Source organism: Erithacus rubecula (genome assembly GCF_903797595.1).
Source record: "Erithacus rubecula genome assembly, chromosome: 12".
In the NCBI taxonomy this organism is placed as follows: domain Eukaryota; kingdom Metazoa; phylum Chordata; class Aves; order Passeriformes; family Muscicapidae; genus Erithacus; species Erithacus rubecula.
Window position 1 is genome coordinate 11,283,611 of NC_136664.1, and position 25,634 is coordinate 11,309,244.

Here is a 25,634-nt window from a genome sequence, read left to right on the forward strand (position 1 = left end):
GACCACCAGGATGGTCTTGGTGCAGGGTGGTTCATCATCTCCCCTGCACTGTCACAGCTTTGTGTGTTTTTCTCTTTTCATGTAACAAATTGGAAGTGTGAAAGTAAGCAATAAGATTCTGGGTGGTATTGACAGAAGTTAGTGTGCTTTGTATGCAAGGTAGAACATTACTGTGGAAATATTATGAGAAAGGATAATAACTGTGGGAGCAAGTTCAGCAATTGAAGAGAGGTTTGCTTTCCTGCCGGGGATTAGGAGATTTTATTCTGATGGTAAATAGAAAAGAAATAAATTGTATTTCAAAGATGAGAATATTCCCTTAGCTTTAAGGAGAGGGTTGAAAGCCAGACTATCTTCTGGGATTCCTCCCTTAATTTATGTCTTTTCAGGTACTAAATATTTGATAATCATTCTAGGGCTCTCCAAAAAGCATTTCATGTTCTTGAGAGGCAAGCCTAAAACTGATTGTGAGTCAGATAGAGAGCCTGTTTCATTGGACATGCTGAGCACCATGTTCTTTCTTGGTACATTTTCTGTTTTTTGTGGGGTTTTCCTCAAATTTTCTCCAGAAGGAAGTAACGTTTGAATAAAAGTTTGTGTATTTAATTTTTATTTTTTTAAAACCAGTACATGGGTATTTGCATGAGTTTAGTTTGAGTTTATTTCAAATTATAATATCTTGTTTTGATTGAATTCTCATATATTTAAATATTTTGTTCACATTTAATGGTATTATTTACTGTTTTCAAAAGTAATTTTCAATTATTTTTAATGGTATTGGTTGCTGTAATCTTAAAACAGATCAAAGGACATTATTCCTTGCCTTGCAAAATTTGTTACATTTACAAAAAAAGTAGAGCTACTAAGGAATTATACTTTTTAGACATAAATATATTATGAAAATTTAAGTATCTCTCTGTAGAATCAGGAATTGCCTGAAAATATTGAAATAAGTTGTGTTCATCCTGTGTTCTGCAAACAGGTCTTCTGAAAAGCAGCTGCATTGTGAAATGTTTCCTGGACCTTTATCTACCAAATGTGTGGTCATTCACTTGACAGTCATTACTTAGAGAAAATAGTGGGAATATTATTAATGGGTTTCAGCATTTTATTATCTACCTGGCAGGCTTGTTTCAGCATGGGAAAGCTGTCAATGAGCACACAGTGTTGTGTTTGATGTGACACTGGAAAAGGTTGGCTGGTTCCCACATTACAGCCCTTGTTTCTGTTAGCACACCAGTGCTCAGTTTTATGGTGTATTGAAATAAGCCACTTGGGAGGCAGGTTTTGTCTGTACAGCAATGACTGATAATAACAGGTTGCAATATGGAAGGCAAAAAGTCTTAATTACATTGTATACTGACAGAAACACACACGAAAATTTAGTGGTTAAACACTCAGGTGTTATGATTTGCCAAACCCCAGTTAACTACTGATGATGTAAAAAAAGACACTGAAACATTAAGGAAAATGCACCTCTTAGAGGCTTGCCTCCAAAATTTAAAACTAACCTCTGTAGTGCTCATCTTCTTGCCTTTCTTCAGAAATGACACTTACTAAAGCAGCAGTACTAAGTGGGACATACTAACACCAGAATACTGGCTCCTGGAAATTTCCCCACCTGGTTCTTTTATATTCTCATCCACTTATAAGTATTTCATAGTTTTTTCAAGATTGTTTTTCAGCATCTTAGGAAATGTGGCATACACTTATGCAAGGCATACTGGGGGATCAGCTTGCATTTCAAGGTTATTTTGTACTATACAGACTGCTGAAAACCAATATAAATTGCAATCTCAACAAGTTTTGAGAGAATGGACCCACAAGTGAGGCAGCTAAAGTAGAAAATTCATATATCAGGATGAAAATTAAACGTAATCCAGTGTTTGAATATCTGAAAAGAGTCATAAGTACAGATAAATTAGTTCCTTATCAGCCTTTATCTCTCTTGTTTTCATGTACCATGTAAGCAAACCACTTTGTACAGATAAGTTTTTGAGAGTAAAACTGAGTCTTCAACTTCTTGTGGATTAAGTGTGCACCACAGAGTCTGAAGATTTTCAGTCTGAATATTTCATAGTCCTTATTCGTTGGGACATTTTAATTATAGTATCTTGATTTCATACCTCTATTTTTAAAAATGTCACATGGGCAAATTTTGAAGTTAATTGAATCTGTCCAAGAGTACATGGAGAATAGTCTGATGTCATCTGTGTCAATGGACTGTATAAATTTACTATTTACCCAATCCCATGTTGTTTGTTATTGCTCCAATTGTACATCACTTCTGAACGTGACTTACATAATGTATTGCAAATAGCATCTAATAATATAAGCTAAAATTTGAATATAAGCAATCAGAAACAGCTCTAATATTTTCTCCTCTGTATTAAAATGCAATGTTTCTAATTCTATTATAGAGAAGAGACAACACAGACAAGAAAGACAGAACAAACACTTTTTCTTTTTTGTGTTTTGTTTGTTTGGTTGTTTTTTAGGTTTAGTTTGGGGTCATTTTGTTGTTTTATTTTGGGTGGTTTTTTGTGTTTTGTGTTGGTTGCTTTTTTTGTTTTGTTTGTTTGTTTGTTTGTTGTTTGTTTTATTTTGTTTTTGTTGTTTTTTGAGGAGCTTTTTGAGGTAAAAAAAAAAATTAAATTATTAGAGTGACTTGAGGACAGAAGTCATATAATACATCCACAACAGAAGATGTCATTTGTTCCAAGAGCAACTTGCAATCTAGGGAAATAGTTGTGCATGTAATCACCTAATCTGGCAACACACTAATAATTTAGGTTAGAAAGATCTTATCTTATAAAACTGTGGTTTTGTATTCCTTGAGCAGCCAGTGGAACTTCAGAGTGAGTTTATATCTCTCATGGTAAACTTGAGCTGTGCTGCAGGTGTTTTAGTTTATCACTGAAAGGAAATGACTTTTTTTACACCTAATTTAAACTGAAGCTATTCACAGTTTAAAATGTTCAGTAACAGTGACCTCTGTAATGACTAACACATTGCAGGTGGTCTGATAGCAGCCCAGTGGTGAATGTTTGCTATTGGGAGAGACAGAATTAAATGTCCACTCCACAGTTGTTTTCTTCCAGTTTATGGTATGGACACAGCAGCTGGCTCAAAAATAAACCACAATTAAAGGGCATCTGAAAAGTTACAATCAATGTAGTTCCTGCAATGGGAGAGCTTTCCTGTTGGCATCTATTTAAAATTTGTCATTAAGTTTGAAAGCAGAAATCTGGGTAAATAGTCACAGCCTAAATCTCTGAATGAGACTTCTGATACTTATGTTCCAACTATGCAGTCCCTGCTCAGTCCTTCAGGCAAATTCCTGTTTGTTCTGCAGATACAAGGTTGGGATCAATAAGTATTTTGTCTTGTAGGACCTGAAGTGCTTTGTCAGACCTAAGAATGCTCAACCAAAGCTCTTAGCTTTCACAAATACCTAACTAAGAAGGCAGTTCAGATTTCCCAACACAACATATAAAGCAAAAGTGGGGAGCCTGGAGCCTTCATTTCAGCTATTCTCATTTTGACAAAAGCCAAGTGTCTTTAGTGTAGCTGCTGTGCAGATACTTTAAATAAGGGTAGAACTGGGTGCCTCTAAACCAATTATAATCATTGTCACCTTTATTTAAGGTTTGATTTCTCTGCAATGCATACTGAATTCTAGGATTGCATAAACAGCTGATCCTGAATCCCATTCATACAATGGGATTTGAGAGTCTCAGTTCTGGGAGCACAAAAGTACTTGGTAGAAGTGGGTGAGAAATTTAGGTCTTGTCAGAGGACGGTTTTCTATTGAGAAACAATTCTGCTATTTCTGCTGCCTGCCTTGGAGTGACATGAGTTATTACACAGAGAACCTGTGAAAGCAAATCTGATTCACAGGAGATAATTGCCTTCATATCTCACAAATGTTTCTTCAGAAGGTGTCTTCAGCAGGAATTGAAAATGGCCACATTTTTTTAGAATACAGGATAACTGACCACAAGAGCTGAGAAGACATGATGTGTAAACAGAAGTTGTTCTGAAAAGTATGTTTCAGTGATATGTTAGATACACAAAACTTTTGAAATGGCCGGGATTAGGATTTATCAACACTTTGTGAAGTATTCCTTAAAGAAAGTCACCTCAGTAACAGGGTGCCTGGATAGGACCTGCTTCACTGCTCTGTTAATTATGCACAGATGGGAATCAAGGCACTCTGTAGTGTTTTGTGAAGTGCATCAGCTGACATTGCCTTTTGCTGTGTGAATGAATGTAGACAAAAAAACCCCACAGTATAACCAGTAGATAAAATGGACTGAATTCTAATTAGGAAAGGGACTGGAATCCAGATCATTTATGTGTAGAGTCATGGATCAGACTGAAAAAAGCCACACTAGAATTTCAATATATATTTAATTATTTTATTCTCACCTGGGAATGACATATAATCCGGTTTTTAGCTTTCTCTTCTGGGAAGAGGGAAATTTGCATTCAAATGCTGTCAGGCAGAGGGACTGAGCTCACCTTCTGCTAGATGTTACCCTGGAAGCTCCTGTAGGTTTTATAATAGCTTTCTGAAAATGAAATATTTCTTCCATCCATAATGAATGAAGCACACCTTTTTCTCTGCAGTTATCTCAATTTATGCAGTAAATTTTCTGTTCAACCAAAACAGGCTCTTTGTACAGCTGTGTGAACAAATAGTTTCACTTATACTCTTTTCTAATTCTCCCTCCTATATTTCAAGATCTAAAAAAGCACTAACATGTATCATTAATAGGTTTTAGCTATGATTTGAGGATAGACCTAAAACCTAATAGTTACTGAAAAGAATTGCATTAATCAGTCCGATATTCTTAGAGAATTTTCATTGTCAGGTCGTTATTTTTAATTAAAAATAATTAGTTTGACAAAGTATTTTTCATATCCGTGCTTGTTCAAGAGTATTTGTGTGGATATGGTTTCTGAGAAGGAATGATAAGGTGTCATGGCCATCTTCTTTGTATATATATGCAGCTTTATATATTTTATAAATCAGTGGAATTGTTCACACTTATAATTTCTTTAAGGTTATGTCATATTTAAAGTATCAGAAATATTGAATTAAAAATCTGTAGAGACAAAATGTAAATTTCTCATTTTAAAAATAAATTATCATTATTTTTCATAAGCTATACCCTATGCAATATTCATATAAGAAATATATTTGGTTGATGTGTTACACAAATAACACACAATATTAATATTTAGTTCTGTGTCACATTTATATCTTTGACACTAAAAATTTCCATTTCAAGTTAAAGTCTGTACATGTATTAGCAAGGTCCTTTATTGTCTTGAAATTAAATCTTTTGAAGTTTCTTCCTCTCTGAGACAAAAGAAAGCATATAGTTGACATCAAAGTGGAGACATACTGCTGGCTAGTAATTATGGTAGCTTAACGTTCCCAGTTCCCACCCATTTACAAGCTTGCCTTTACTTTCCTCAGCATGTTCTTATTTTGATCAACACCTTTAGAAATAACTGGATAGCCCAGTTGCTTTTAAAGTTTTTTGCAAATTTGGTTGGAAAACAGAACAGTGGTTTGATAATTTATTCTTTATTTGTAATTTTGGCTTTTTAAAAACCTCCTTTAATTACTCTAAGTTGTAACTGTTAGCTGGGTGTTGCCAGATGTGAAACCAGACACAAGGGTGAGATTTTACAATTCAATAACAGCTGCTTAGGACAAATCTGGTTTAGGACACAAGAGATGGATTTAAAATACTAAATTTATATTAAAACATAGCAGGATAGCTAAAGTTTGGGAGTTTTTTTGCAAACTTATGAACTTCAAGTGAATCAATCCAATCAAAACTCAGCAAATATTATTTGCTGTCAGTCTTCTCCCTTCATCCACCAAAGCAAACATACAAATGTAGAACACTGGTCTGTTTGCAAATTAAAGCCTCAATTCTCTGTAATGTGTATGTTAGTAAGGTGAGCACTGGAACTAAGGCTGAAGTGCCTCTGTGTCTTGGAACAATTTTAAACTTCTCTAAGTAACAGGATGATGAACTCAAAAGAAGTTTATTTATCTTGGGAATTTGAGTTTTACAGCTTAAGAAAGAATAACTCCAGAAATCCATGGGAGGCAGGGCAGGGCTGGGGCAAGCAGCATCCTCCCCATTCTTGCAAATTCTACTGCAGTGGCCAAACTGTTGCTGTGCTCAGCAGAGCAGGTTAGGTAGGGCAGAGCAGCTGAAATAACTCTGCATGTCTTCTGCATGGTGACCTTTGTGCTGTGTGTGTGAGGAGAGACACGGAGAGGCAAAACATTTATATCAATATTTTAACAAGAGATGTGTGGGACTGGGGAAATCTATCCAGTGAGTAAATCCTGTTTTTCCATAACTAAAACAGAAACAAACTAAGTGTGTGCTTTCATCATAATGTGTATTTGAATTACAAAGCTAGAACAGTTGTACTAGTGTAATGCCAATCTCATGGTGCCCTGTTTGCCCTCATTATATTCCATCTTGTGTTTAGGGGATGGGAGTGCAACAATTTGAAGAGAGATTTTCCTTCTGGGTCCCTAAACCCAACAGTGACTCACAACAAGAATAAGAAAAAACAGCTATAACAAAATCCAAGTCAGTTTAGCTATAACAAAACTCCTAGAATCTTCCATCTAGCATGATTCTTTATTTACAAAGTGGTAGCTAAAAGGTTTCTCCAAAGTTGCTCTTTTTCTTCCTCTTGATGCAGATCTCAATTACTGCTTCAGAGCAGCAAGCAACTGCAGCAGCTAATTATAACCAGCAGTCTCTGTGTTCCCCCCCTGCTTACCAGGTCATAGCAACATTCATTTGGGGAGTGTTTTTTTCTAAACAGGAAAGCATTTCTCCAACAAAAGTCTGTAAATATTTTTCTCAGTAGTACTGGCAGGCAATATTTATCCTGGTACTGAGGTCATTCAGGGGAGATCAGATGTGATAGTGCTGAGCTTTAGCTGTCAGCAGGACTTTCTGGCATTTCTATAGAGTTTTCAAACATATAAGCATAGAGAAGTCTGTTTTTCTTGTCCAGGCACGCTTCTAATTTCCATCACTATTAAGAGGTGTTGTACAGTCTTATCAGGGACTTTATAGACCTCCCAAGTGCTCTATGGCCACTTAAGTCTCTCATGTTTTAATTGGTTGTGACAGATTACAATGTACTGTAAATGTGTGATTTGATCAAGAGATCCTGATGAACCTTATAAATTTACAAAATTAAATCTGAGTGTTTCATGCATATGTTCCAAGCCTGGAGATGGAATTGCAGAGTAACGTGGACAGTGAGTGTTTATCACTATGGATAACAATAACTAGTTTCCTCTCTGCTTGCCCTCATTAGCTTGTTTAATAATTTCTCAGATTTTCCTCATTTATTTTCTGGTCAGTTTTTTATTATTTTCTTTGCATTCTGATATTAATTTTCTATCTGGGTCTTCTTGGCACTAATAGCAGTTATTCTGGATTGCTGTGTGTTATTTATGAAAATCAAGTAGCCAATAGAGTAAAGCATTTTTTAAGTTCTTCTAAAGCATTTATAAACTCATCCAACAATAATTACTTAAACATTGCTTATCAGGATGTCATCCATTCTATATATTTACTATCCATTATTGTCATTATGTTGATTTAAAAAAAATAAATCAGAAACACCTTTTATTCAGATTTCTTAAGTAAGGAATTTCTGAAGTAGTATAAATGTTACCTTAAGTAGGAAACATGGACAGAGTTCTAAAGAAGAATCTATTGAACTTCTCAACTGAATGTTGGTATGGGGCCGTATTTCTACTCTGGCATACATTTGAAAATATTAGCATTTCTTTTATTAAATGACAATTTTCATACACATGTAAAATTTGTCCTTCCCTGGAAGTGTTACTGGCTTCAAAACTGACCAGCCAAATCTCAGGTTCAGTATGAGAAATCAGGTTATTGATGTGATACAGATTATCTCACTATATAACGTCTGTCAGAATTACTTAGATTTTCATGTAGAAAAGCATTTAGACTTTTCAATTCAAGTTTCTGTTGCTCTTTGTCTTTATCTGCCTCTTTATGTCAGGTTTTTTAAGGGGTCTGTCTTCCAAAGCAGTGCACAGTACTATGTAACTGTAAAACTGCTCTGACTGCTGAGTGTAAGGAAGAGAGAACAGTAACCTGGAAATGGCCAATGACTCTGCTTCCCACCACATTTGAAGATATTACACTTTTTTTTTTTCAAATAGAGCTATGAAATTTGACTTCTGATAATAATATAGCACTTCATTTCTTGAAAATAAGTCTACTGCTGATTTTGAATGTCTACAAAACTCTGTTCTTGAAGCTTCCTGTGAAAAGTCCACCGACATTGAAGATACTCATTGTAACTCAGAACCCTAATTCACTCTGAGTCTTAGGATGTCCAATTCCTCTCATATGACTGCCTCAAAAGAACAGACTGATTATGTGGGAAGTCATTGCTGAGTAAAAACAAATTTTTGTGATATAATATTGAGCACTTATTATTTCTAACTAGTTAAGAAAACTAAAATCACAGTATTTTCTTTTTATTCCCACTTAGAATAGTAACTTGTCATGCAGAGTCCACTGCTAATTAAAAGTATTAGTACTGTTGCACTGACAATCTACCTAGGCAATTTGCCTTAGTAACAATTCATCCAAACCAGAAGCAAGAGGGAAGAATTTTTAAATTAATTGTCTAAGATTATGCATGTCAATGTTATGATGAATAGATGGTACTGAATTCAAAGAAATAATTTAGACATAAGAGTCTATTAGCTAGTTAGAAACCATGACCCCATTTAACAGTTATGGACCAGCATAGCATCTAATCTATATTATTTGATTTGTATACCCTTTATGATCTAGCCAGATCCCATAATGTCAAAAATCATACCTATCACATTGAATTATAACACATTAAGAATATGGTATTGGAAAAACCAGCTATGTTAGTCTCAAGAGTGAGCTCTGTTAGCAAATTTACTCTACAGTGAAAGAGATTCTGCTCATTTCATTGAAAAAAAAATCAAGAACCCATCTCCAAGTGCTTTTAAAATTAAATGGAGCATGAAATAATAATTTTAAACTGCTTGGGTTGGCTTTTCCCTACAGTCTTCAAAAAAAGCAAAAATGTTAATCATCCTTTATTTGTATTTTTATTAATCAAATGAGAGATGTTTTCTATAATTCCGTACATATTTGTTTGCTGACAAAATTTAGATGAGCAGATAATTTTAAACTGTATCATGCTTCTAAATCACACAGCAACTATGATTACCCATGATGGAAGAAGAAAAATATTGTTTCTACATAAAAATGTGGTGGAAAAAAACCCCACATGCCTGAACTTACTCTAAAAAAATAAAAAGCCAATGGCTTTTCAGGACAAAGATGTGAATGCATGACATACTTAACAGAAGTTAATCACAGAGCTTTAATTTAACAAAGCATAGCTTAAAACTATTATAATTATGTGTGATATTTTTAACATCTCATGCTTTATTGCAGAACCTCAGGCTTTTCAAGGTCTTTTTGTGTTGGACAAAAACATGCACATGAATGAAGTAGAGATGAAAACTGATTTAGGACTGAATCAATATAATCATTAATTGTGTTAACTCTATGTATGTAAAATAGAAATCTCTAAAGATGCCATCATCAGATATTCCCAAATGTAATATATATTTGAAGTTATGCATGAAATTTCTAGGCAGTGTATGTTCTTTTTCTCATAGGTTGTATGAAGCCTGCAGGGGAGGATGCTCAGCTCAGTATTCTGTTTAGAGTGGGCACATCCCCAGAGCAAGCTGCACCTGAGTCCAGTGGGACCTTGGTGTTCCCCCAGAGAAGCTGCAGAGTGTTGCACCAGCCCTGGAGTCCCCTCCAGTGTCCTCTGCACGTGGTGAGTTGGGTTCAGGATTCAGCTCCAACCTACAGTGCCTGCCTTTGCACTTCTTTCACAATTTTCTGTCATGTAAAACTTCATACCTTTTTGTTAGTGTGGTGATTCACAGTGCAGCTGCCTGTCAGGTTTGGAGCACACAGCTGGAAAGTGTATGTACAATGGCAGGAGAGGCACAGGGATCTGCTGCTCTGTGATGTTCCAGAGATTGTGTAAAACTGGATGAGTGTGGCAAGTGGGTTTGCATGTGCCAGCAGATAACCTGAAATCCCTAACACAAAGGAACCCTTTCCAGGAATTTTTAAGTGATCAAGAACTCAGTGTCCTGAAAAGATCACCAAAGTCTAATCACTTAGTCCCAAGTTTAATGAAGTCTTTAGGCCCAAACTTGCTGTTAATTTTAATGAGAAATCAATGGGAAGTTAGAAGCCTAAATACTTTGTTGAATCAAGGCCTCCAGGCTCAATTGAGATTCCCATAGTGATCACTGTAAGAATTCTCTTAAAGCTCTGGATTGTGTTAGTCATTTCCATATCTGTCTGCAGGTACCCACCTGGTTCTTTTACAGCATTTAGTTTATGTGTTTTAAAAGGGACTGAAAGTGATACTTTCAAAGCATCTAAGGTGAGTATGATCTAAAATATTTTCCAAAATCTTTCCAGTGCATTCCTGCATTTCCAAGTATGTATCTACAGCAAAAGCTGGCAGTAATTATTGAAATACCCAAATTCCATATTATATGTTCTCTCCACTGCAAAACAATTGCTTTGGAATTTCTATCTTAAATACAACCAAGAATTTGAAGAGTTATTGCAATAATTTTTCCTATCACTCTGTTTGGTATCAAAGACATTTGGATAATTGACCTGTGAACCTTTCCAGTAGAATATTTTAAAGATGCTAAGAAATTCAGGAAAAAAATGCTAGTTTTAAAGTTTTTCACTAGCAAATCTAATCAATATAGATAGATGAATAATTAATTCTAAATAATATATCCTAGTTTGTTACTACTGAGTAATTATTCAGTTTTATCTTATAGTATTCCCTAGCTCATACTAACTGGCTTCACTTAAATAATTCACTGTGGGCCAAAGCTGGATTGCACTGAAGTCAATGGCAAAAATCCCATTTTCTCCAGTGACAACAGCATTTAACCCTGAGGAACTGACCTTAAGGTTAATTAAATGTTTAAGAAAACCTGAGGTGATTTATAGTTTCATGCTGAAAGCAAGAAAAATTCACAGTTTTGTTAGGTTTTGATGTAAAACAAGATAAAACCTACTGCTCTCAAGCTAAGTTTCACTTTCAGTTTTTATTTTCTTTTAAGATCCAAAACTCAGAGAAACTCTGAGTGAAATGGATTGTGTGGATTGCAACCAATTTTTTTTTTTTGTCTTTGTGTTTTGTGGGTTTTTTTGTTTTGTTTTGTTTTGTTTTTGTTTTGTAACTCCTTAAGAAGCTGTACCTGAAAATTCTGTACACCTTTGCTTCCACGATCTCCTTCATACATCCTACTAATAATGAAACCCTTTATTAGAGGTTTGTTTTCATGGTGCCTTTTTACTGGAACTATTGCAAGCAGTGCTGGGCATATTTCTTCAGTGTGCATATAAACAGTTATGAGAGAAGGAAAAAAGAAAGCCTTCTGTATACACATTTCATGGAATGGAGAGCATTAGTTAAGGAATGTTATATACTTGATTTGATTAATGAGTTTTAGGGAGATTATTTCTCAGCTTGATTCATGTGCTTAAGGGCTGTAAAATAATTTAGAATCTAATTGCAATGTTTTTCAGAATTTTATGTTGCTTACATTATCCTTATGGAATACAGAAATTTCAATCCATCCTCTACATAGTTCTTTGATATACAGTAGCATAATTCATTTTACTAGAAGGTAACCAGATTACACATGCAAGTATGTTATTAATTTGAAGATATTAAACTTTCTTCTGTTTATGTTGATAAAAATTCCCAATATCAGTATGTTAATATACAGATTTCTCAAAGCTCTCTGTACAGTTCTGCTATTTAATAAAGGCAGAGAAAGATTTTTCTACTGTAATTGCATATACAATATTAGAATTTGTATATAAGAATAATGGTAATTTTTCTTTTTCATTTCCTCAGCTAGTATCTATTCTGATAGAAGTTAAGTATGTATCTATTTGAATGTGTAAAAGGCACTGCTATATACAGTCAGTAGGAGGGAAGGAGAATTAAGGGAAGTATTTATCAGAAGCCATACAAAACCCCCCAGACATTGAAATCATCAGAAGCTGTGACAGCAAAGAGATCAAGCTGTAAGGAAGCTGTGATGTAGAATTGAAAGTGCATGGAGTTCAAGACTTGATAACTTCATGAATTCCATGAAGGAATAACAAAAAGAAGCAGAAAGAATCTAAACCATCTCAGAGCTGCATGACTCAGCTGCTCTAGCAGTAAGATGATCTTTGTCCTGAGAGCAAAATGCTGAGTAGGAGAAAGTGTTCAAGGTGCTCAAGAGCTACTTGAACATCTCAGCTCTCTGCAGCTCTCTGTTTCTTGCCCATGCTTTAACACCACTGCTGCCTTCTTCATATTTGGTAAAAGGGGCTGGATTTTTTCTTTTATTTCCCTGATCAGGAGCTGGCAGAATGAAATAACCACAGAACTCAAAACAGACAGAAGGAAGATTTTAGCAATGAGTTAGGTATAGAAACCCACAAGAGAAAAGGCAATGAGCCTTCATCTTTTAGAGCATTGTTTTATCTCTTGTTTCTGTGTGTCTAAATATGACTTTTATTTTATATATTACCTTTTCCTGCTATAGTACATTTTTCATGTTCTGTGCTTCCACTTTGCATTGGATTATTCCCCTGTACTAGGAAAACATTTATTTTAAAGGGAATTTTCTGAAACTTAGACATTTACAGAGAACTTTTCTAACCTTAGTTACAATAATGTAGAACTGAGACCAAGGTAATTAGAATAAACTTGCTTTTTGTGGAGACTGTGGCTTTTTTGACTGTATGTCCACTATTTCAACTTGTAGAATGTTAAAGTCACAACATTTAAAAGAATCTTTCAGTGTCATGAGCTTCTCTTCTCACTTGAGGCTGACAGTGGATGTTTTTTGCCTGCTGCAAATTGTACATCTGCTTTCAGAAACTTTTATTTCCTGGATTTTTTGGGGGTCTGTCAGTGTAATATCTAAGTCTTGATTTGCATGCTTGTGCTGTGCTAAGTTTCATGTATGTGTTAGGCTTTCCAAAATAGTTGAAGAGAAAGTTCTGAATGTTATGAGTTTCTTGATGGCAACAGCTTGATAGGAGTAAAGTATCAAAATTAACTCCTTCATTTACCATCTGTTGAAAGCCAACAACTTTCTGCCTTTTGAAAATGTCATGAGAAAATTGTTTTTCTCTATTTTATTCTCTGCTGTAAACACAAATGTTACAGAGGATGTAGAACAGGCTTTAGGATTTTCCTTCAATGAAGACAAATCATTAGTGGTATTTTTGGACAGTATCTATTGTATGATGTGGAAAAAACGTTGCCTTAATAAGATACAGCATAGTGATCACACCACTTGGCATCACCAGTAATTACTGCAAAACTAGGTAAAATTTAGAATGTAAGAATACTTTTTCTTAGATTCTTGATAACTGAAATATTATTACTGAGCCTCTTGAGATTTACTCTCACTGGATATCTTTAATTATTTAAATTTCTGTACTCCTGTCTTCCCTTCTGGATTTTTTTTCTCAGTTATTATGTAGCACTAAAAATTGGGCTTTCAGGTTAAAATCCATGGATTTCAAGGAAATGGAAGTCTATCTGTGCATTATTAGGTATTCAGAAGTTAATGGCAAAAATTTGGCATATATTTGGAGATTAGAGAAAGGGAAGGAGTCCCCTGGGTTTCATCTCATTACAATCCAGTATTGAAGCCTACATCTGATAAACACACAGTAGTAGTAGATGTGTCAGAATACAGAACTGGGCAATGTATTTCACATTATTTTACACTCCTTTCCCCAGAAAAGTAAACAAACACACTGAACCATCTTTGCAGCTCTAAAAAGACATTGGGGAATCATTATAAGGTTCCAGGTGTTCACTGCTAATGACTGCACAGAATTAGAGAATAAACTTTTCAAATTTTGTTTATTTTACTTTATGCTGAATTGTAAATTAGTGTGTTTCTTTATTATGTTGAGCTAAATAATTATGAGAAAATGAAAAGACACAGGAGTATTTTTAAAAAGGATTTGTTATTGTGGTCTCCTAGACTGCATTGTACCCACAGATAATTATGAAGTATCAAAAAGAGAATGATGAGATTGATGAGATTTTTGATCTATTTTTGATCTATTTTGATCTATTTAAAAATCCTGTTATGGGAACATTTCTACTTGCTCTGAGTCAATAGCAGGATTAAGTTGTGGCCGTTCAGTAGAAGAGTATGAAATATTCAATTCTTATGAGTTTCTAGAAGAATAATCCAGCTTCTGTTCCTTTTTGGATTATGGAAAAAATTGAGTATATAAAGGTGTTATGGTCCTGGACATGGACAGATCATAGCTGATCAAACAGATAAATCTTTGGGTTTGATATGATGTTGTGAAAGCAGTAAATCTGTGAAAACCTGCCTTCTGCTTTCCAGATTTTGGCCCTCAGTACTGAGCAGCAAGTTAAAAATCTGCCAAATTGGTTGGCAGATGGGGAACCCCTCCCCATTTGGAGGTACTGCAATCAAGTGGATTTTTAACTGGTGCAGCACATCTTTATTTACAACTTGTAAAGTGTGTTTTCTTCTAAAACTTTCCATGTGATACAGCTCTTTTTATTATATTACACTTATAAAATCTCACCAAACCCTTATGAATTAAAAGATAATTAGTGGTTCAAAACACATAAGACGTTCGGCCAGAAGTGTCAAAAATGTCATGAAAGACCATAAATCATAGTATACTTGCATTGATCCCTCATATAGTTAGTTTTTAAATCATCTCTTTAACACCTTGTAAATGTACAAACAACTATGAACCCAAGGGAAACTTTAATATGTTTTTTATACATATTTTAATTTCATCTCAAAGTACTGGCTGCATAAAAATTAAGTCAGACTCACAAAACCTCATTGATTTCCTCTGGATAAAACCCATCTGTCCAAACTAATTTAGAACCTTTTTGAAGCTGTAAAGTTAGTCATGCAACACTGAGGTCATTATGGACATCCTGTACTGTAGGAACTCTAGTGTAATTTTAAGAAGGTAATTTTGTTATATTTACTGTATTTAAATACAGTGCTACTTTTAAGGAACAAAAGCCTTACTGTGCAACTGTATTGAAAGTAAACCAGAAGCTGTGAAAAGTGAGATCTGTTCTTTTCCTTGTGATTAATGCACCTTTCTGCCAAAATTGAAACTTCTTAACTGAGCTCATTTAATACAAAGTAAACGAATTCTGCTCTTTGGATTTGATCCGCTGGCTAAGCTCTATAGATAAGGGTCTAACAGTGAATAGCTTTCATTCTAAACAAAGGATGTTTTGATAGAAAGGTCAGAGCTAAGGTCTTTTATATTGTGATAACAGGAAAGGGAAATGACATATTAATGGCAATTCATGCCATGGTGGTCTGCTGAACATGGTGGATCCAAAAGAAAAAAAAAAAAAAGTGCTGCAGTGCTATTTTTTGTGGACATCAGTTTTTAATTGGTCTTGTTTTGAATGACAATTTCTTTCATTACAGTTGGCAAGACAGCGATGCCAAAATGTACAACACTACTACCACAGGAAAGATTGAAAAAAATTGTGTGTATTGATCTGGATTCTGCCCTCGAACATTTTGCTGCCAACCAGAATATTAAGCAGGCTTAGCCCTTGTGAGTCACACTGGTAACAAATGATGATCTGTAGCTAATTTTTATAATGCGATAGACTTTAATTACATGCTGAATCACTTAAATAGGGCAAATAAGTTTAAATTAAGAGGTTCTCACTGTGGCTCAGGACACGTACATCATGTTGTGTGCTTTATGTGCAGTCTTAGATTCGGGGAGTAGCATTTGCATAGAAGAATAGAAGACACTGAATTTTAAAACATTCCTGCACATTATAAAAAAATCTCTGAAGTATCATGCAGGACTGATTCTACCAAAGAAATCTTTATTCCAAAGTAAACAAAATTATGTGATTTGGCAAGGCAGTCACTGCCTTTGAGGACATTGAAAGCAGTTATTCCACTCCCCTTCCCACCCTCCCTGTCCCCCTGCCCTTGGGGAGCTTTATCTAGAGCCAGCTGATGTTATCCATAATGCCACATTTTTTTTATGTATCCACACTGAGTCCAATAATTTGATGGCATAGGATGATGGTGTAGATTCCATGTTACCTGACGAAGGCTGAATTGAATAGCATTTCTTTTATTCCTAGTAGAGAATCTGCACAGAGTACAGCAGGATCGAGTATTCAAGAAGCAGTGTAGGATGACAGTACATTTTTCCTATTTGTGTCTCACATCTCCAGAGAGAAAACTTCCCTTTGCCTACTTCCCTGCCTTTTCCCTTGAGAAGCATTCCCTAGTCAGTCACTTTGCATGTCAGGCTGCAGCTGAGCTGGAGATGTGATCCCCTGCTACCATAGCCACACACTGTAACCACATTCTCCTTTTCTAAATACCATGGCACAAATAATGCCATTATATTTGCTTGTAGAGCTCTGTCAGGCACTTTGATGACACCAGATAATTCTGAAGAGCATCACATAGGAAGGATACCAGAAACCAAACAACCCCCACCACACTCATTCTGCTATTTAAACAACTTTCCACCCCCAGACACAAAATTAGAACCAGTCTCATTCCTTCAGACTGGGATATTGCATTCCATCTCTCTGCATAATTGTTACGAGTACACAAACCCAATGTCAGACATGCTTTGTCATACCATGTCATCTGGAAGCAGCTCTGGGAAAGAGTTATTTTATTAAAAATGCAGCACACAACAGATTTAAGTTCCAGCAGAGAAATACAGGAACTCTAAAAATGCTGCTTACTCAGTAGAGAAAACTTGTGGTACTAGGTAATGCAGTGTGAAGGTAGTTACACACCCAGGGTGCACACAAGGTTGATGTGAGCCAGATATTGGGGAAGAAGCATTAGAAATTCAAATAATTAATTCCTCCTTTCAGTATATCCCTTTGTCCAGTGTCCATTCCCTTGTCTTAGTGCATCCCCCTATAAGGGCTAATTATTATTCCTGTAGGCAATGAAAATACAGGACCTTGGACCAAAATCTTTTCCTGAACCCTGATGAAATCCCAAATCAATCTCTAGTTGTGATCAACCTCCTCTCTTCATCTCCTGTCCTCCCAGCTGATAATTCTCAAATATCTCAAATATTAGGCACTGAACATTCACACAGTTTACTAGTTACCCCACCAAGAAAAGAAAATATCTGCTTAAAAATTGCGTTCCCTGATACCATTCTACTGCTATTGCTCCTCCTATTTGCCCATAGCACATGGTGTCTCCCTGTCTTCCTTGCTATACCCTGCAGTGGTGTGGAAAACTTATTTTAAATGGTTTTGCTTGGGTAACCAAACACTTACTTTACCAAGGTGTGGTTGCAACATACATGTTTATCTTTTTACTCAATGACACAAAACGATATCTGAAAAAATAAGATATCAGCTAACATTTTGTTTTAGAGAAAGCTTTTAAATTAAGAAAAATCCATATGCTAGTGAAATAGATGAAAGTGAATAAATGTGACATCACTTTAAATTTTTTTTAAGTTATAAAATAATAAACAGCTCTTTATGAGATAGTTAAATTTTGTTAGATTTTAATCTAGCCATGGAATGAAAACAGTTTCCCATTTTGTAGTGTGTTACCAAGTAGTAGTAACTTCTTTCAAAATCAAATTTCTCCCATTTAATAGGTAGCTATTTAAGTACCATGGAAACAAGGCAGTAGTGTTTTCTAAAATGTTCAGGAGTTCTCTGAATTTTTTTCATCTCTCGTTACAAATACGTAATTTTGCTCCTGCATCTGAGCAATCATGCTTCAAAAAATAAACCTGATATGATGGGGTTTTACCAGTGACAAAGTTCATGAAAGTAAATTGTAACTGCATTTATTTTCTACTTAATATTTAATTAGGAGAACAGCATACTTGGAGATATGATTTGAGAAATACTGTGGAATAGCTTCTTGAATAACTGCCACGATTGCAAATTATTGTGTGGTTGTAGGTGACATCAAAGACGAGATTGCTGTGAAATTCAGTGTTTGTGCATGTAGTGCTTCCTTTATGTCTGTGTTCTAGAAGATGGAACAGACATCTTTGGAAACCACGCTGCTCTTGACTGAGCTGCTAATTGTACAAGACTGATTTGGATCAATATGCTTAAATGATGGACAATTTGTTCTTCCAGGTTCCCACTTCACTCTGTAAACTGGAGAAGAGTTCAAGCAGAGCTCAAGGGAGATGTAAGTAAAATTCTGTTACATAGAAAAGTGGATTTAGTCCTCAGACCTGGCCCTGTCACTTAGAGGTAGCATTGCAATCTTCACCCACCAAATCACTTTGCAAGTACAAACTTCAGCAGTCTTTTCCATGAGCAAAGTTTCTACTCTTAATCTTTTTCTTAATATTAAAAGAAAAAAAATCCAGTAGTAAAATTAATAATGAAGGACCAATGTGCTTGAAGCAAATGTATCGAGAAATTTTTTTTTTTTTTTTCTGAATAATGAAAAAAATAGTTGAATTCATTTACCTTGTCTTGTTCTTTTTGCTGTCATAACACTCTGTAAAATTCTTGCCTTATGCTGTCCTACTCAATGTTTATTTGTTTCTGTCTCTGAGGAGATAGCTCATCATATAAAAGGGAAAAATACAATTGTTCCCTATGTTCTCCAAAAAGTCTTGTTATACAAGGTTCTCTTCCAAAATACATCTGTCACACTCAATGAAACATTTATATGGGCTCTATTTTCATATTTCACTGTTCTAGTGCTTCCCAAGATATAACTGTGATACAAGAAGGTACGAGTGTCTCTGTTATAGTGAGGGGAAATTAAAGTGCAAAGTGCCTACGTGAATTGGCAAAATCACAAAAGAGGCCTGTGGGGGAGCAGGAAATTGAATACCAGCCTTATAGCTTAGCCAGCATGTCAGCCTTCTCTTTGAAAAGAATAAATGGTCCTGGAACTACTGAATGGTTATTGAAATCTATATGTGAGAAATAAAAAAAAGGGTTGGTTTTTTTGATAATTTTGCATCTGAGATGATGTTTATATTTCAAATTTCAAAATTCATGTACTTTCAAAGAACAAAAATAGGCAGATCAAGCAGAACAAGTGAAATCTTTCAATGCCATAGAATTCTGAAGAAATCAATGTAAATCACAGTCAGATGCATATACTTATATAGTTTATGTGACTATATATATATATATATATACACACACGCATTCCATTTCAGAAGAGTTGTCCTCTTTATTGCTACAGACATTTTCTGTCAAGGCAAGACAAAAGCATACTTGAGATTTGCTGACAAAATATGCCTTCTTATCCCATGTTAGTCCATACATCAGGCATATCTTACAGAGCTTTATTTGAATTACTCACATAATTGATTTCGATTTTTATTGATAGGATTCTTACAATTGAAAAGCCCACAGTTTTTAGAAACAGGTTCAGTGTCAACTCTCCTTCCATTTATAAACTACAAATGTACATGTTAATATTGCACGTTCTTCAGAATCTTAATTTAACAACCTTATTTTAGTACATCAAGGTTCTGAAATGCCAAGACTGAAACAAAAATCAAGAGGCCAGAACATGGCATATTTTTATATGATGTTCAATGCTGATTATTAGCTATGTCAAAGAGGTCTGGAGTTATAATAGTGAAGTCATTAGCCTGACTGTTTATAAGCTATTATTTAACTACAGTGTGGCATTAAAGAGTCAACTAGTCACATTTGCTACTCAGGCAGACATTTATGACCAAACAGAAATTCTATACGCTGTGGTTTTCCTGACAATTTGCTCAGCTGTTCACTACATATTGAAAACCATCACTACCAAATTGTTTGCTGAATTCAGTTTAAAATTTAATGAATTAGAGAAATATACTTTACCAAGAATTATATTTAACAGGGATGAGCCTATGTCCCAGCAACAGTATTGGTGCAAAGAACAAAAGAGAATTTAGGAGCAGAGAACTTCCTACTGTGAAATGAAGTGACTAGAAACAAAAAAAAAATTCTATATTTTCCTTACCCTGGTTTTACTTTTATAGCTCTAATCAGAAATAAAGATAGATGAAATCTATCTATAGTCTTTGCAAGAAAAATGTTTTGAAACTTTATTAGAATTTAATCTTCCTGTCTTTTTGGGCCATTTATCATCTAGTTCATTTTAGGCAATGACAGCTCTATAGTGATCTCCTATTGCCATGAAAAGAGCTTTTTTTTACAGTGTTATATCACTCAATCCATCTATTTTTATGCTTCTTAGGGTTTGCTTGCTAAAATATATGAATTTTAAGGTCCTTCAAAATAGTAAGTATCTTTCTGAATCAGTTTATTCTATTCTCATACACATTAACTTTTGAGACTTTATTTAATGTGAAAAATTTATGTCATGAATTACTGCTGCAAACTGAGAATGAATTTTCCAACTAAGCAGAACCTTTTTAGTGTTGCAAAATACCACTAACTTTAGTAGCCACATTTATTTGATGTCAAGAAAAAAGGAAGAGAATTACAAGCTGGGATAATTAGTATTGGAAACTGATCTTTATGTTGAATTCTGGTGGAAATGAATGGGTGAGGTTTTGAGACAGACTTTTAATCACCCCTTCTATAAATAGTGAGTCTCTTCACCTCCTGTGCTTAAAACCTTTTTTTTTCTTTTTAGACATTGCCCTACCTTTCAGACTTTGAACTGGCTCTTCTAGTCCTAGCAATGGTCAGTTTAACCACACAAATAAAATCTAATGTCTTTGAAAAAACCCTGAAAGGGAAAAGACAATTCCTTTTACAAAACTCATGATATTCACTGTAATGTTGAGAATGAAATCAGTGTGTGCAATGGACATCACCAGTGATAGTGAATGAACCAGGAATCCAAAGCAAAATTCATGACTTTCTAAAAACTTATTTAAATGCTGTAACAAATTGGATTTTTTAATTAGGCTTGTAAGGGATACATCAAAATTACCTGAGCCTTAGAGTTCAGTAAATTGTTCAGCTCCATAAGGTAGAGGATGGGGAGGATATGACAGACCCTTGAGAACATACCAAATTTAGATCTGTGACATTCAGAATGATGAACAGCTCAGTGGTAGCTGCTTAAGTAGGCAGGTGTTCCATTCAGTTTTATTTTATTTTATTTTATTTTATTTTATTTTATTTTATTTTATTTTATTTTATTTTATTTTATTTTATTTTATTTTATTTTATTTTATTTTATTTTATCTTAAAAAGGCAACATGTATCTGATACCAGAAACTTGGCATCATCACTGCTAATACATTGATCTATACAGAGTGAGAAATAAGCAAAAATGGTTTAATGTCCATAACAGAAACAGGAGGAAGTATTGGAGCTTTTAGAAATGAATGTAAATTTTGAACAACCCAATTTTCAATCTACAAATACTTTTATTTACAGGAATAATTGCATCTGCCAATGTTCTAGAAGAATAGCTACTTTTTCTTCTCAGTGCAATTTATCTCATTGTAATAAAACAGCACTTCCACCCATGCAGATCAACACTCATATCATATCACTGGTAATAGAAGATACTTCTGAATCATATTGAAGATCAGTATAATCAAAAATCAATGATCTAAACTGAGGCTGGTTGTTCTAGAATGTGGTTTATGTAATTTGATAATGCCAATCCTAATGGAGTTAAATATAATCCATCGAAATTTCAGGATGCAAGGGTCAATAGGGAGTGCAATGCTTCACTTCCCAGCAATTACCACCTATTACTGGGGCAGTGCTTTAGCTTTGCTGTTCTGCTTGCCTCAATAAATAATATTTGGAGACCCTGCAGCTGCAGTCAATAGAGTACAGTTTTATTGTCACAGCTTCATAGTCAGATCAATACCAACTCTTCTGAGACACAGGAGAGAACCACCACACGCCAGTCTAATGAAACCATGTGTTTTTATGATTCTGAAATTATACATTTTATTCATTGCTCATGCTTAATGTCACTGTTGCTTTTAATAGGCCCCTTTTGACTAAACTTTTATGTGCCCTTCACATGACATTTATGTGTACAAAGAAAGGGAATTTGTGTTCTTAAAATGAGTTATAGTGAACTAAAATTGCAAACATTTCCTGATTTTTTTGTGATGTCGAGTTCAGTTACAACATTTCCCCTACATTGCTGTTGCAAGGTTTGAGAATAAACTAGAAAATAATAAAAGTGTCTAAGTGGACCTCATGCTGCCATTTAAAATCCACTGAAGCACAATGTAAACTTCACTCAGGAGGGTTTGGTTAAAAAACCCAATCATTTTAAAATATGTGCAAAAAGTTATCTGCATCTTTATAAAAATTTACATGTTACAGCTTACTCCAGAAACACTGGACTCAGTTTGGCTGTGCAACTCTAAAAGTTCAAAAGATTTAAGGGAAGAAGTTCTATCAAAGGAACCTGGGCTCTATTCAGGAAGAACATTTAAGATTCAAGTTAGTCTCTTTTGTAAACACCAGTAGTGACGTGAATAGGCATCAGAGAGTAGCATAATTCCAACTATTTTTCAACTATTACTTGTATTTTTTACATCTCATGCCAGCAATGATTTGTCACAGGATTATAGAAATAAGGTGATCAGTAGTTTCCATTGGGTTAACATAGACTTCTTTCAATTTTTGCTGCTGTTAAAAATCTCAGAAGATGTATAGACACTGAAAGTCTGTTCAATGATTTAAAGTCAGGTGAAAAAGGTGAGGAAGGATTTCAACATTTCTTTAAAACAGAGACCTTCTTTCCAACACCTTCAGGAGGGAGTTTTCCTTTGCAGTAGCATAAATATTTATAACACTCACCACCACCTGCACAATCATCCCCATAAACTGATATGCTCTCATAACTACTGGTAATGAAATGTGTTTTATGCTACAAGCCTTTGGCAATGTGTCTGTGCAGCACAGACTTTATCAAAACAAGAGCACCAGCAAGTTCCAGCCACTGCTGTGGCACAGCCACTGGCTATTTTGAGGTGTTTTCTTTCCCAAACATCCACATGCATGTATATATGTATACAAAACTAGAGGATGCAGTGTTACTGCCCTGGGAACAGTCTTGGGATTCAGGTTTTATTCCCATTTTTTCCCCACTGATTTATTGTTAAACTTTTGGGAATATTATCTGAAGTTGCCACTTGAAAAACAGGATACTGATATCTGATTATTTTCTCTTCTTTGAGATTAATGAATGTAAACACTTTGTGAATAACATTAATATATGTATGTGTCCAGGCTTTTAAAGGACCGTTTTGGAGCAGAAAATATATAGTTACCTCCTTTTAGAATAACGATGATTGTTCTTTTTGGGACACCTAAGGTACTAAAGCAAAGTGATTTATCTGTTTCAGCAATAGTTTGGGGCAGCTTCCAACTTTTAATGATTCTAGAACAATTATGAATTTAGATAATAATTTCAAACCAGAAAAATTAAAATTAATAAATTTCTTCATTTAAAATATTTCTAGAAGTTATAATTACTTAAAAATCATGTCCGAGATCCAAAACTTTTTTATAGTGTGTAAGCAGTCTTTGTGGGTTTTTTGGTCATTATCCAGATTCAAATAGTTTCATGACCTTATAAAGGAATAAGTAAGATTGAATTCCAGATTTGCAATAAAATTTTGGCAGAGCAGACATTCACCTTTATGTTCAAATGTAAAAATCTTCTCATTGTGTATATAAATATATATAAAGACAACTAGATTTGCACACTGAGGACGTAATCTGGATAAAGACCATACAATAACAAAAGTTGATCTCACTGAAGATAGAAGTCTCTTCCACTGATTACAATGGATATAGGATAGGGTCCTAAAGGAAAATGAAGGCATTTATCCAATGAAGCACTTAAACATGAGAATAGTCTCACTTAAATCTCATTGAAAACCTTTTAGTTTTGATTTCAGTGGGATTATTTGCAGGATGAGGAATGACTGTGCAGGCCTTGGAGCCATTTACCTGGAGCAGACCTTTGTGTCAAGGTGTGCAGAGTGTTTTCCTCATCCTTCAACAGTGGCAGTGGCTGCCACAGCCTGGCTGAAGCAGAGCTGAGGAGGGGCTGCCAAGCCAGACCTGGGGTGAGTCCCACACATCCCTGCAGTCCCAGGAGAGGCTGATCCCTGTGCTGGGGCTGTTCCCAGCCTCCCACCACCACCACCTTAGTTCTGCTGTTGAGCTGTTCAGACAGGTCATTATTCCATGCTGTAGAGCAACCAAGAGATTTAAACATGAGACTTCTCCCTTGAGGAAACCTTCAGATCATCTTTGTAACAATTCTCTGAGTGCATGATAGGGAAATTCTGTATAATAGAACAAGGTGTATTTTAGCAAGATCACATATGTTGGCAGATGGGAAGATATTGTTTAGTTAGGAATTTGTAAATGTGATCAAGAAAGTACAACTTATTCCTATATAAAAATAGTCCATACTGTAAAATCTAAGAGTAGCATATTATTGTAAATTTAAAATAATTATTTTTAAAAGACTACACTGAATTACTCCTTAGTTATCAAAACTGCACACAATATGTGTAGAGATTAAACTATGCAGAATTTTCTCTTTAAATTGTCATATATAGGCATTGATTATTCAGTGAAAATGGAACAGCTAGAAAAGTTCTTTGACAGTCCTTGTATCCTTGACATACAAATCTTATGGTGGAAGATAGATAAAATGAGGAGACTACATATTAATTGCTGGGAAGGGTCCAAGACCAGAACAGATACATTTTAGTGTGATTTTTATAATGAATCACATGACAAATGAGATGACTGTTGCGTATGGAAGTTGTTTGAGTATTTTTTCCTGAAAGAAACATTTTTAGGTGGAAAATTCTCATATATTTTATGATGAAACTTTATTGAAAATGGCTATGTCTTGGGAAAGGAATGGGATCTTATATTGTCACTGAACATATTGGAAGTCACTAAAGACTATAAGTTAACTCCTTATGGTTCTCATTTGAAATGTGTCAAAGCATCACCAGAACTAGATTATTCATTACAATCCAGTGCAGTTAAGCGCCTCATAAAGTTAATATTCAACACTTGTATTTCCAGCACTTTCACTTAAGTAGATTTTTTAGGCACGTTGTTTAATCCAAACTGGTGTTGATGCAATTATTTCATTTTGCCTTGTGTCAATGTGAGATAATAATATTTTTCCTTATTGAATGTTTCCCATAGAGCATTTACTTATGTTGCAGTACAACAGAACAACTGAAAACACACTATTCCCACTGGGGAGGACATGGCATTTATGAAAGAACCAGAATTTTCAAACCTTTTCTTAGTCTTCCAGGAAATAATATCTCTCTACTGCTTTACAAAAAGAAAAAAGCACAATATGGGACTGGGGCAGAATTCCTTTTTTTTATAGTTATTCAACTTGCTATATAAGGGATTTACAGCTTTTCCATGCTTTTCATAAC